Source organism: Thamnophis elegans, chromosome 6 (genome assembly GCF_009769535.1).
Source record: "Thamnophis elegans isolate rThaEle1 chromosome 6, rThaEle1.pri, whole genome shotgun sequence".
NCBI classification, from domain to species: domain Eukaryota; kingdom Metazoa; phylum Chordata; class Lepidosauria; order Squamata; family Colubridae; genus Thamnophis; species Thamnophis elegans.
Window position 1 is genome coordinate 55,614,884 of NC_045546.1, and position 12,260 is coordinate 55,627,143.

Consider the following 12,260-nt stretch of genomic DNA (forward strand, 5'->3'; position numbering starts at 1 on the left):
CTGGTTATCAAACTCCCATGGTGCCATGCAGGGGGCTACTCTCTAGGCTGTGATGAGTTCTCAGATGCCTTGTGGTCAGTTGAGTAATATCCCTTCCCCCTACAGCTGCAGTGAGGAGAAGTCTTTATTATGTAAAGTGAGCTAGCCGGGCCATCTTAATGGCCCATTAGCTGGGGGTGGGCAGAAAGCTATAGGCAACAATTCTGTCTTTTAAAACATGTTTCTTTTCACATCCAGAGAAATATTCTGCCTTTTCAATATTTCCTAGGATATTTCATTTTTCTGGGAGAGGGCTGGATGATAACTTCCCACAATCCCTCCCTTTTTTTTTTTTCCAAAACATGTGAGTGGAACGCACATGTTTTGACAAAAGATTAAAATTGTTCAGATCAGGGAGACTTAATTCTTCTGATGAAAAAGCATTGAGAGAGACAGTAGAGGATCTCTTCAGTGGCTCCCAGATAGCTTTCAACCATGAAGGTCTAGCAACCAGGGCACAAATTTCTGGAAAGAAATTTACAGTATCCAATTTTCCATGCCAATTAGTATCAGATATCATTTTCTGTGAGCTTTCAGACAGGTTTTTTAAAAAAGCAGAAATCCCAAAAATTATTCACAGCCTTGCTTTCCCTTTAAGTTACAGGCTGCCCATTTAAAAAGGGATGGTTCTTCAACCTGCCCTGGCTCTTATTTTAGTGAGGCCAAATTGAGTTCAGATGGTGTGCAATCCAGGTTATCTAGTATTTGTAAAATTACACAGAATGAGCCTGGGGACTCCTGGAGACTCCCTACTCATGAGACCACCAGTGCAACATATCCTGTTTTACTGGGCAGCATGGGGTTTTTTGTTTTTTGTTTTGTCACAGTGAGGGCTTGGGGTTTTTGGAGATCCTCTCTGCCAGCTCTTCAACTGGGGGAATTGCTTGAGGGGAATTGATCCTCCCCCAATGGGATTAAAAGGGAGAAATCCCTGTTTAGGCTTTTGTGCCTGGGGCAAAAATCAAGCTAGGAAAAAACTGTGTGTGGAGGAGATAGTTTCAATCTAATTCTGAATAGGCTCTTCTCTCTCTCTCTCTCCCTCTCTTTTTTTTCTGTGTGTGTGTGTGTGTGTGTGTGTGTAGCTGGTTCTACAATACAGAAAATACAGACATTTTGGACAAACTTTCCCTCCCACTAGACAGAAATCTAAGGTGTTCAAAATTGCTGTACTAGCCATTCTTAAATACAATTCTTACATGAATACATTAAACTGATTACAATATAAATGAGACAAGAAAGAAACCTTACAATGAATTTCTGTGAAGGAAGCAAAGAAAGAAAACTTTAGGATCAATTTTCACCCTCCCCAATAGTCTTTACAGCTGTCTTCTGGGGATGGAAGAAAGTCTTTTGGTCTTTACTTCTCCATCTCAGGGTCCATTCTTTCATATCTGCTGGATGGCATTAAGCTTAGTTTAGCTTAGCTTGCTGGTAAGAGTGGTCAGTCAGGCTTGGTAGTCAGTTCCAGACTTGGCTAAGTTTTTTTCCCCTTCATGTCAGGTTTTATCAGGATGCAATCACCAGCAGCCAATTCAAGAGTTATGGTTTGAGCTAGCAGTCCTTTGTTTCTGAGGTGAAGAAAAAGGGGAGAGGCCAAGTATACAGTTCTTTACAGACATATCTATAGTCTCATGTTGTGGAATCTCACCCATTCTGTCCAAGTGGAAATCCAAACATTATTCCAGAAGGCAGACGATGTAAATTTCATGGAACATGACATTCCCACTGCTTCTATGATTGAAACACTTTTGCAGTAAGATGAGTAAATTTTTCAAAAGGGACAACAACTTGTGTTGCAAACAAACAAACAAAATATCATAGGGTAGAGCACCTTGACTCACAAGCTTTTAAAAATGCACTCAGGTGTAAAAGAGAAAGGGAAGAAAAACAGCCTTAAAAAATGCAATTAAAAAAAGGTACTTTGAGTCAACACTCCAAAATATTAGATTCCATTCAGATGGAAGCAAATTCTCATCAAGTATGTTAAAAATTTTACAAATGTAAGCAAAATATCTCAAAATCATTTCTTTTTATAGGTTTAATTAAGCATTTTAAACCTCAAAAATTTCCAGAAGGAAAACAAAAAAATCAAAATTGTATTCAGAGCAGAAAAGGAAATGTAATTGCATAACTTTTATAGATGAAAAGATAACAGTGAAAGGTAAGGGTAAAGGAGCAGGTCACCCATTTACCCCAACTTTCTCAGAAGAGAGGAAAAAAAATGGTTAAAGTGAGCAGAAAAACTTCAGCCCCTCCCTTCAATGACCCAAAAGGAAGGAGGGAAAGAAGGCGGGGGATGCAGAGGCATTCACAGGTATCTCTGGGGCATTTCATACACATGCTCATTGTAAAATGAGCAGATAGTCACTTTCCCCACCTTTCTTGCTTCCCTCCAAAGAATGACCCAGAGGGAAAAGGGGGGGGGGGGTTCACACAGGCAATCACAGGTCTTTGGATCTCTTCACTTAGCACTCCCTGGGGCATTGGGGATATATACATTCATACTGCAATCAGAGCTCATGCTTGCTCATGCCAACCAATCATTATAACTATTTCAGGAAGCTTTTTCAAAAGCCACCAAGCTTCATTTTATTTATTAGAGGATCTCACCCTCCCTTCAGGTTTGGAAATGATAACACACAAGCATACACACACATACCATTAAACAACCTTGCAACTTACTGTTTCGTTATGTGAAAGGAATTAAAGTTCATTCATACCAACTTTTACCATGACATACTCACATTTGCACTGCAATCAGACTGCTTGTGTAAATTAATTTCACATACAAAAATATCATTTCATTCTTTCTTCATACAAAGCAATTATTACAAGTATTTCAGGGAGCTGTACATAAGCCAATGAGCTCCATTTTCTATTATTAAGGGATCTCAACTTCCCTCCAGGCCTGGGAGAGGTTCTGTCCCTTTAAGTCTTCAATTCCCTTTACTTGGGGAACATGTGGCTCATTCTCCAAGCAGTGGGGAAACTCAGAGAGCAGTTTAAATCCTAACTACTCTTCCCTCCCCCACAGCTTCAAGCCCAAGCTTATTTATTTATTTAGCTAGCTGATCAAACATATCACCATCAATTCCATTCAATTCTACATGTTATTAGATGCACACCTAAGAATTTTTTTAACAGACATTACATCAAATTAATCAAGTCCAATTACCTAGGTCTTCCCATTCAGTCAGGCTTTACCTCATTACCTGCTAACTTTCTTACTTTTGCTCGAAGTTACACCCGTTGTTCTATCTCCTTAAGCACTAGAGTGTTAATAACTGTCTCTGCCCTGGGGTGTTCCGTTTTAAAATTGGATCTGCCAGCCCACGCTGGCTAATTTTTAAAGATCCAAACTCTTATATATCTTGAACTCCCAGCAGCGCTGGCATATTTTTAAAGGTCAAGATTTATAGAGACAATGTATAGAGATGTTTGTCCACACATTGTTTGCATTGGCCAGGGTTCTAGGTTGGTCCTCCCAGCAGAGCGCTGGCTATAGTTTTAAAGGTCCAAACTCTTAGCTCTCCCAGCAGAGCGCTGGCATAGTTTTAAAGAGCAAGATATATAGATATTTTATTAACACATCATTTGCATCTGGGTGGGGCTCGAGCTCTACTTTTCTTTTAAAAGACAACTATTAACAGCTTTCTAACATATCCCTGTGGACTCCTTAGTCACTTTGGGGAAGAAACTCAGGTAGAATTTCTCTTCAGTTCATCTGATGGTGGCCAGAAAATCAGCAAACTTATTACAAAATCTAAATCAAAACTGTCTTCTAGAGGCCACGTTTCGAGTAGGTTGGCCAGACAGATGTGCAGAAGGTTTTTACTCAGGGTGAAAGCAAATCTTTAGTAAGAATTTCCTTCATCTCATATTTGCACACACAAGGCAACACTCTCCTCCTTCCCCCAAAAGGAAAAAAAAAATCTATACTCACCTGAAGAGTAAATCTTCCAGGCCTGAAAAACATGAAAACAAGGTTCCCTCCCCCACAGAAAAGGCATTGTTGGGGGATTAAGGGTAAGGGAGGGGCTTGGGGGGGGTAGAAAGCTTGCAGGCAGAGTTTTTAAAAAATGGTAAAATCATCAGTTACTAAACAGATAAACTGGTAACATTATGGGGATATCACAGATACGAAATGGGGTCTGGATTCACATGCTTCAGGAAGGAAATAAACAGGTAAAATCATTTAAACACACATTAAAAGCAAGGATGAAACTTTTCCTGTAAATGAACCTTTTCCTGGGTTGTTACTTTAGGCAAAGGGAAGGAAGGAAGGAAAAAAAAATACTTCCTTGTACTCTGTTTTTTTGGGGGGGAAGGGGGCAACAAACTGAGCGAAGGCAATTTCTGCCAGTTTACTCTTTTCTTTCATTGAACACTTTAAAATCCTTATCTTTTGGTTCAGAGACATCTTAGTTACAATTACCTTGAGGGTGCACAAAGACTTAGGCACACATTTACACAAGAACAAGGAGAAAATAAGAAAGGAAAAAGACAGAACTCTCAGGTTTTCACATCCTACATTCTTAGTTACTAATCTGTTAAATTAGGGAAGGCACAAATCTTAACGAACAAACCACGTGGTTACATAGAAGACAAACAGACAAACAGACAAGAGAAAAAAGAAACCTCAACATTTTTCCCTTTTCTTTTAAGTACCTTTATGTAGCCAAATTAGTTTTCCTGTATTATCTTTCAGCAAAGCCCATTTCTCACACGATTTCCTTGCCTTCATGCCTGCCAAGATAGGCATGTGCCTGGCGTCCCAGGCTTCTAGGAAATCTCCAAGGGATTTTCCTGTCACCCTCGAGCTAACGCTTCCCATGACCCATTACATGCAGGGCTCACTTTGGCTTAGCCGGGTGACCACCGCCCCGTAAGTTTTCAGAAAAAAAAAGATTCTGGGAAGGACTTCAAATTCCCTAATGAAGTATTCGGTCCCTTCCTACCAGGGAATTTCCGCTAGGGTTTTACAGATCAAAAAGGTAATCTGCAGAGGACCTCTGTTCCCTTTTAACAGTTAGTACCTGCACCTCTTTCTCTTTACACACAATGAGCCTTTGCTTTTTCTTTTTGCTTTCACAGAACAACAACAACAACAAAATTTTCATTCATTTTTCCATCCATTTTCACACACACTCTCCTTTCCCTAACAGAAGGTCCTGTGCTCTGGCCTGACCCGAATACTTTCCAGGCTCTCTTGGTAAAACACACAGAGGAACCAGGATCCAGCTGTGCTCAGAAGAAGGATCCCACACATGCAGGCATACACACATCACCCATGCTTTGCCATGCTTTAAAATTAAACTTTAGAGAATTAAAATTTAGAGGTACTCACCTTCTTTCCAGGCAGCCTTTGAGCTCAAACTCAAAACCCCTTTAAAACCTAGATCCAATGGTTAAGGCCAAGATAAAGTCTACCCACAGACTCAATGGGGTCTGTGCCGGCATGGGAGGCTTACCTGGGCCATATCCATTAGTTAGGCTAACTTGGAGTCCCTTCGTGGTCGCCAATTGTTGAAAGAAATGTCCTTCTGGGTTCAGCTCCAAGTGGGGAAGAAGACACTGGAGACATGGAGGCTGCTTGGAAAGATGGTTTATTGTTGGACAGGGCCACATGGCTTGAGCCCTGAACAGAAAAGGTGATCACATGCTTCAATGTTGATGGAGAAGAAGAGAAGGGCTGAGGAAGGGGCTTGCTAGGCTTTTATACCCTGTTTAGTCCCACCTCTCTGTTTCCTGTTCCTGTGTAAGTATTCTGACTGGTTATCAAACTCCCATGGTGCCATGCAGGGGGCTACTCTCTAGGCTGTGATGAGTTCTCAGATGCCTTGTGGTCAGTTGAGTAATATCCCTTCCCCCTACAGCTGCAGTGAGGAGAAGTCTTTATTATGTAAAGTGAGCTAGCCGGGCCATCTTAATGGCCCATTAGCTGGGGGTGGGCAGAAAGCTATAGGCAACAATTCTGTCTTTTAAAACATGTTTCTTTTCACATCCAGAGAAATATTCTGCCTTTTCAATATTTCCTAGGATATTTCATTTTTCTGGGAGAGGGCTGGATGATAACTTCCCACAATATTTCCTAGGATATTTCATTTTTTCTGGGAGAGGACTGGGTGATAACTTCCTACAGAACTATGGGGAACAGTGACGTGCGGTGAGGTTTATGGCAAAAAGAAAGAAAGTGAGGCAAAAAGAAGGAAAGTGGCTTTTGGCCGCCCTGCCTCTATGTCCGACATAGAGGCGTCCTGCCTCTACGTCGGACATAGGGGCGAGCAGAAAGAAAGCAGCTTTTGGCCGCCCCACCGCTATGTTCGACATAGAGGCATCCCACCTCTATGTCGGACATAGCGGTGGGGCGACCAAAAGCCGCTTTCTAGAAAGAAAGAAAGTGCCAGCCTGCCAGCAGAGGCAGGTAAAAGACCTGCCTCTGCTGTTGGGCTGCCTCGACACAGAGAAAGAAAGCTGGCATACACACAAATTACTTACAATTACTTACAAATTACATTAATTTTGAATTCCTCCCCCTCCCTCCGATCCACATACCTTTTCCAGCTGTTTCACAATCACAGAGGATTTCAACTCTGTTCTTGCCTGCCATCATGAAAATGTAAAAATATGAAAGGAAAAAGGCAAGAGCTGCTGAGGTCAGGCTGGGTTAGCTGCTGCCAGAATCCCCAATGGATGACTCTGCTTAACTGTTTAAAAAAGCCTCTAAAAAAACGCCCTCTACAGGAGGAGGCAAGAGAACCATGTGCCTCATCTACATAAGGAATTTTTTGGCTTTTAACCCTTGCTTAACTCTGCTCGAGTGATCATAAAGTCAGACTAAATGAGGCACGTGGTTCTCCCACCTTGTCCTGTATAGGGCACTTTTTTAGAGGCTTTTTTAAACAGTTAAGCACTAAGCATAGTCATCCACTGTGACTCTGGCAGCAACTACCTCAGTCTTTTTCCTTTTACATTTTCTTTTCTTTTCATGATGACAGTGGTGAGACTCTGCCTCCCCTGGCTTCCCTGACTGCACATCACTGATGGGGAATATGCCCTATTCTGGCCCTCTTCTGATCCAACAGGATTTTGCAGGATAAGCTAGCTACAAAGTCAGTGTTTCAGAGAAACATAAAGGATTGGGCCCAACATTGCTTTAATTTATTTAGTGCCCAGAATGACATTAGATGTATTTAAGAAAATGTCTGCTACTGCCAGAATGGCCACCTATCAGCAGACAATTTTCTGTTCCTTCTGTAGGTTAAAGAAGAGGTCTCCAACCTTCGCAACTTGAAGACTTGTGGACATCAACTCCCAAAATTTCCCTGCCAGCTGTGCTGTGCTGGCTGGGGAATTCTGGGAGTTGAAGTCCACAAGTCTTCAAGTTGTGAAGGTTGGAGACCCCTGGGTTAAGGCAAACTGTCAAATTGAACTTGGCTGCTACTGCTACTGACATGTCCATATTGTTTGTTTGGCAACAATATAAAAGGTTATTTTTATTGCCTCCTTCTGGCACAGCTTTTTTGCTTTCTATTTGATCTACTGTCCAAGGATTTTCATTGATTGTCCTTCCATTTACTAAGAATCTAAACAAATAAATTCTAATGATTATAATATGATAATGGTAAATAAGCTAATGAACAAGATACAAATGTCACATCTACCTATTGTGGTATCAGTATTAAAAAGCCATATAAGATAAATTAACATTAACCTAAGCAACCTATAAAAAGAACATTTAAAGCAAACAAATCTGGAAGTTTGTATCATAGACAAAAGACATAAGAAAAGTTGATCATATTATTTGAAAGTCCTTACCCATGAACCTTTTGTTGAAAAAAGATTAATTCAAATATTGACAAATATTATGTGACAGCAATTCACTGTTGTAAAATGTATATTAGAAAGTTTATCTTTCTACTATTGCATACTTCTTTCAGCTATTTCCTTTATTATCCATGCTTGAAGGATCCATCATGCTTGCTGCCTTGATAGTTACTGAGAAAAAGAAAACACATTTCTGTGGGACAATCGGCGCTCTCTCTAAAGTCATGTTGACATTCCTGTTGCTCTGGATTCTGCTAGAGTGCCAAGGTTCTGGCAGCTATGCAAGGACACCAGGTGCTGACTTTGACCCTGGTTTATATTCTCACAAAAGGATTGACTGACTCAGTCGGCATGTTTACAGTGCCAACAATACAACAACACAAGGTACATAGTTTTATACTGAGTCAGATCTTTGGTCCATCCAGCTCTCTGAATTTGGGAGTGAGAGACGGGAACAAAAAATTTCAAATCCTCCAAAGAGATGCTGGATTGAACATGAAGGTGTTTCTATACAGTTCATTCTGCCACTATCTTAAGAAGTGGGGGGGAGAATCTATTCCTTTGTTTCTGCAATATTTTGGCATAAATGTAGGACCAAATAAAGATAACAGAATAGCAGAGTTGTAAGGTACCTTGGAGGTCTTCTAGTCCAGCCTCCTACTCAAGCAGGGGATCCTATACCATTTCAGATAAATACCATTTCACTCAAACTTCTTCTTAAAATCCTCCAGTTTTGGAGAACCCACAACTTCTAAAGACAAGCCATTTCATGGATTAATTGTGCTATCAAGAAATTTCTCCTGATTTCTAGATTGGTTCTCTCCTTGATTAGTTTCCACCCATTGCTTCTTGTCCTGCCTTCAGGTGCCCCCTTTGTTTCTGGAAACCTCTTAAGTACTGGAACACTACTATCATCAAAACCCTGATCCTTCTTTTCATTAAACTAGACATACCCAATTCCTGCAACTGTTCTTCATATGTTTAAGCCTCAATCCCCTAATCATCTTTGTTCCTCTTCTTTAAGATACTTTTTTAGAATCTCAACATCTTTTTATATAGTAGAGACCAAAATTGGATGCAGTATTCCAAGTGTGATCTTGCCAAGGCATTATAAAGTGGTACTAACACTAAGACTAGATCTTGAGTCTATTCCTCTGTTAATGCAGCCTCAGACTTTGTTGGCTTTTTTGCAGCTGCAGCACACTGATGGGTCATATTTAAATGGTTGTTCACTAGGACTCCTAGATCCATCTTGAGTTGAGCCAGGTACCACCCATTCTATACCTGTGCATTTGGTTTTTCTTGCCTAAGTGTAAAATGTTACTTTTCTCACCATTGAATTTCATTGTGTTAGATAGAGCCCAGTGTTAAAGTCTGTCAAGATCCTTGTGTATCTTGAGCCTATCTTCTGGAATATTGTCTATTCCCACCAGCTTGGTTTTGTTTATAAATGTGATGAGTTTCTCTTCTATCCCCTCATCTAAATCATTTATGAAGATATTGAAGAGTGTTCAGCCTAAGACAGAGTCTTGAGGTACCCCACTTTCCTCCATCTTGATGTAGTTCCATTATGGAATACATGTTGAGTGTGGTTGAATGGATTCCTTGAAATGCTTTTTTCTCATATATTTAAGGCAGAGACAGACAGACCTCAGGCTCTTAGGATATGGAATCTATTTTGCCTACCATTAGAGCTGTGAAATCCATGAGAAATTTTTAGATATTTAGATATGTTGTGACTGCCAGATTCAATCATGCTTATAATAATTCTTTCCACAAACATTTACCCCAGGTTGCCTCCAAACTTATTTTCAGTGGTACATTTTACAAGATATTTTGTTGCTGCTATTATGACACAAGTGATACTTTGAAATCTTTGTGGTTTATTCAAAGAATTATCAACAATCGCTTATTTTCGCTATCCTCACTGGAAGCCTGCTATTCAAGAGACAACACTTTCACATTATTTTCTAATATTAATAATATTCATGGGACACTTGTACACCCTGAGTACTTCCACTCATACTCTTTCATATTCCTCACAAAGCAGTCTGAGTCTGGCCTATCATCTTCTTCACTTCTGCTGACCAACAGCTTCAGAGAAAGTGCTGTGATCCAAGTATTATCCCCCAGCTAATAAAGGAAGAAGTGTCAAGAAAGCCATCCAGTTGGGATACCACCTCTGAGCTACCAGTGATCATAAAATAAAATAAAAAACACTACCCTCCATTCAACATGCAAATAACATGCAAAAATTGTTAGCACTCTACATGTTTTTCATTATGTGTATCTTCATTTTTAAAGAAACTAATAATGGAAAATTCTGGGAAGGCAGGTTAATTGAGAATATATATAATTTGGTTTGTCAAACATGTACAAGATAACAGATATAAGTATAAACATGGACATGAACAAAGGAAATGAGTACAAATAAATGGAGACAGTAGGACAAGGATGGTACATGGTAGGCATGCTGGTGAGCTTATGCACGCCCCCTTACGGACCTCTTAGGAATGGAGTGAGGTCCATGGTGGACAGTTTGAGTTTAAATCTTCTTATTGCTGTTCCTCTGTGTATTTAAAAGCATTAGTCCAATATCTGTAACAACTGACCATATTTATTTGGTCAACTCTGGACAATTTAACCTCAGAAAGAGGATTATACATCACTTTGTAGACAGTGGGGGTGGGTGGGGGGAGGAGATAATAAATATTGTCTGGAGTCCAGGAGCTGGATTACAGTAATTCCCAGCAGGGGGAAAATGGATTCCCCAGGTTTGCCAAACAATGATTCAGCTGAATTATCAGTTTTGCTCTGGTTTCAAATAACCTGGATCAGGATCAGAAATAAATCGGTTCAGCTCCCAAAAGCACAACAATAGGTTGTGCTCAATCTGGAGCCAGTTCCAAATTGGGCACAAATTTGGTATGGAGGTGCCAATAACTGAATGTGTTTTTCCTTGCTCTGAAATAAGAAGCCAGCTGCTCAATGCATTTTGGAATCGAACCAGTACAGTCTATCAGTTGCTCAGAAATATTTCCTTTGTTACCAGTCAATTAGAACAGTTTATTATGATATACCATGAGTCAATTCATTATTTTGCTTTGCTTTGCTTTGCTTCTGGAAAATTTCTGTCTCTTAACCCATTTTCTCACTCAAATAACCACAAAGGGTAGTTATGCCTGCAGGAAATTTTTGAGCATGTTGAGATCTGTGTGCAGAGCATGGGAAAATAGCAGAAGAGGGAGGAGAAGGAGAAAAGATTAGATATATTTGCTTCCAGGAACAAGTTTCCCATTCTTCCTTCTGGTTCTGCAGGTAGTTTTAACTTGCTTTCATACACATGGATCCAAGCTTATCATTGCTCACTGGGCTTGATTCCATCTACTTCATGCAGACAAACCTTTCTTTTAAGTTTGCTGGGCTAGAACTAAAATTAGCAGATTTTGACTGTATGCCACAAAACAACAAAAATAAATGTTTCATGAATGAGTCATATTTTCTTGCACATTACTGTTTTCTTTATTAGTAGTTGGTCCTTAGAGCACCAGCAGACTGATATTACAAGTACAATTAGATTCCAACCTTTGTCTAGATATAGTCTGTGTATATGTGCTGAAATGACAATACTTATGTGGTGACAAGTAAGCTAGGATCTGAAAGATATATCAATTCTATTTTGCTGCAATATGCTTGGAAAAGTGTGGGCAGTATCCGGAAAGTCAGCTGGGGTGCCTGCCTTGTTCATGACTAACAGCTCAATCTTCTGCAGTTCTATTTTGATTTAGACTCCCTGAATTCAGTGAACCTTGCTCCCAAGTGAGTCTAATCACAATATGAGATCATAATCCAAATTATGCAAATTAAAACCTCACGTTGCAGTGGAAGAAAAGTAGCGTGCAATATGGAGATCTCTGGATATGTTAAACTATACCCCAACCATCCCTTACAATTGAATTAGCTGAGTGGGGCTTATTGGAACTGAAAGTCCTATGTATCTGTTACCTATTCCTGCTTTGAGCTATATTACTTCATAATGACCAACTGGTTTGCATGACAGAAGGAATGTTTTTTTCCTGAAATAGTAGAGGGTATTATTTTACATTTGCAGATAAGACTAGAAGAAATGATTAAAAACAAAGGAATTGACAGCAGGTGCCTAAGGCTATAAAGTATTCTACCTTTTAAGTTACTTTTGAGAGGCACTGTTTGCTGGTGTTTTTAACATTTTGTAACATTTAAACCAGCTTTCTTTTTTTCCCATTTTTTTCCTAGGTACTTTTTTTTCTTTGCCTTATCACCAATATTCTTCTCCTTTTCATTCTTTTCCTTCCTAATGCTGCCAACCTTCCCATTATATTTCTCCTGCATCCTGTTTCCTTTTTGCTGTTTCT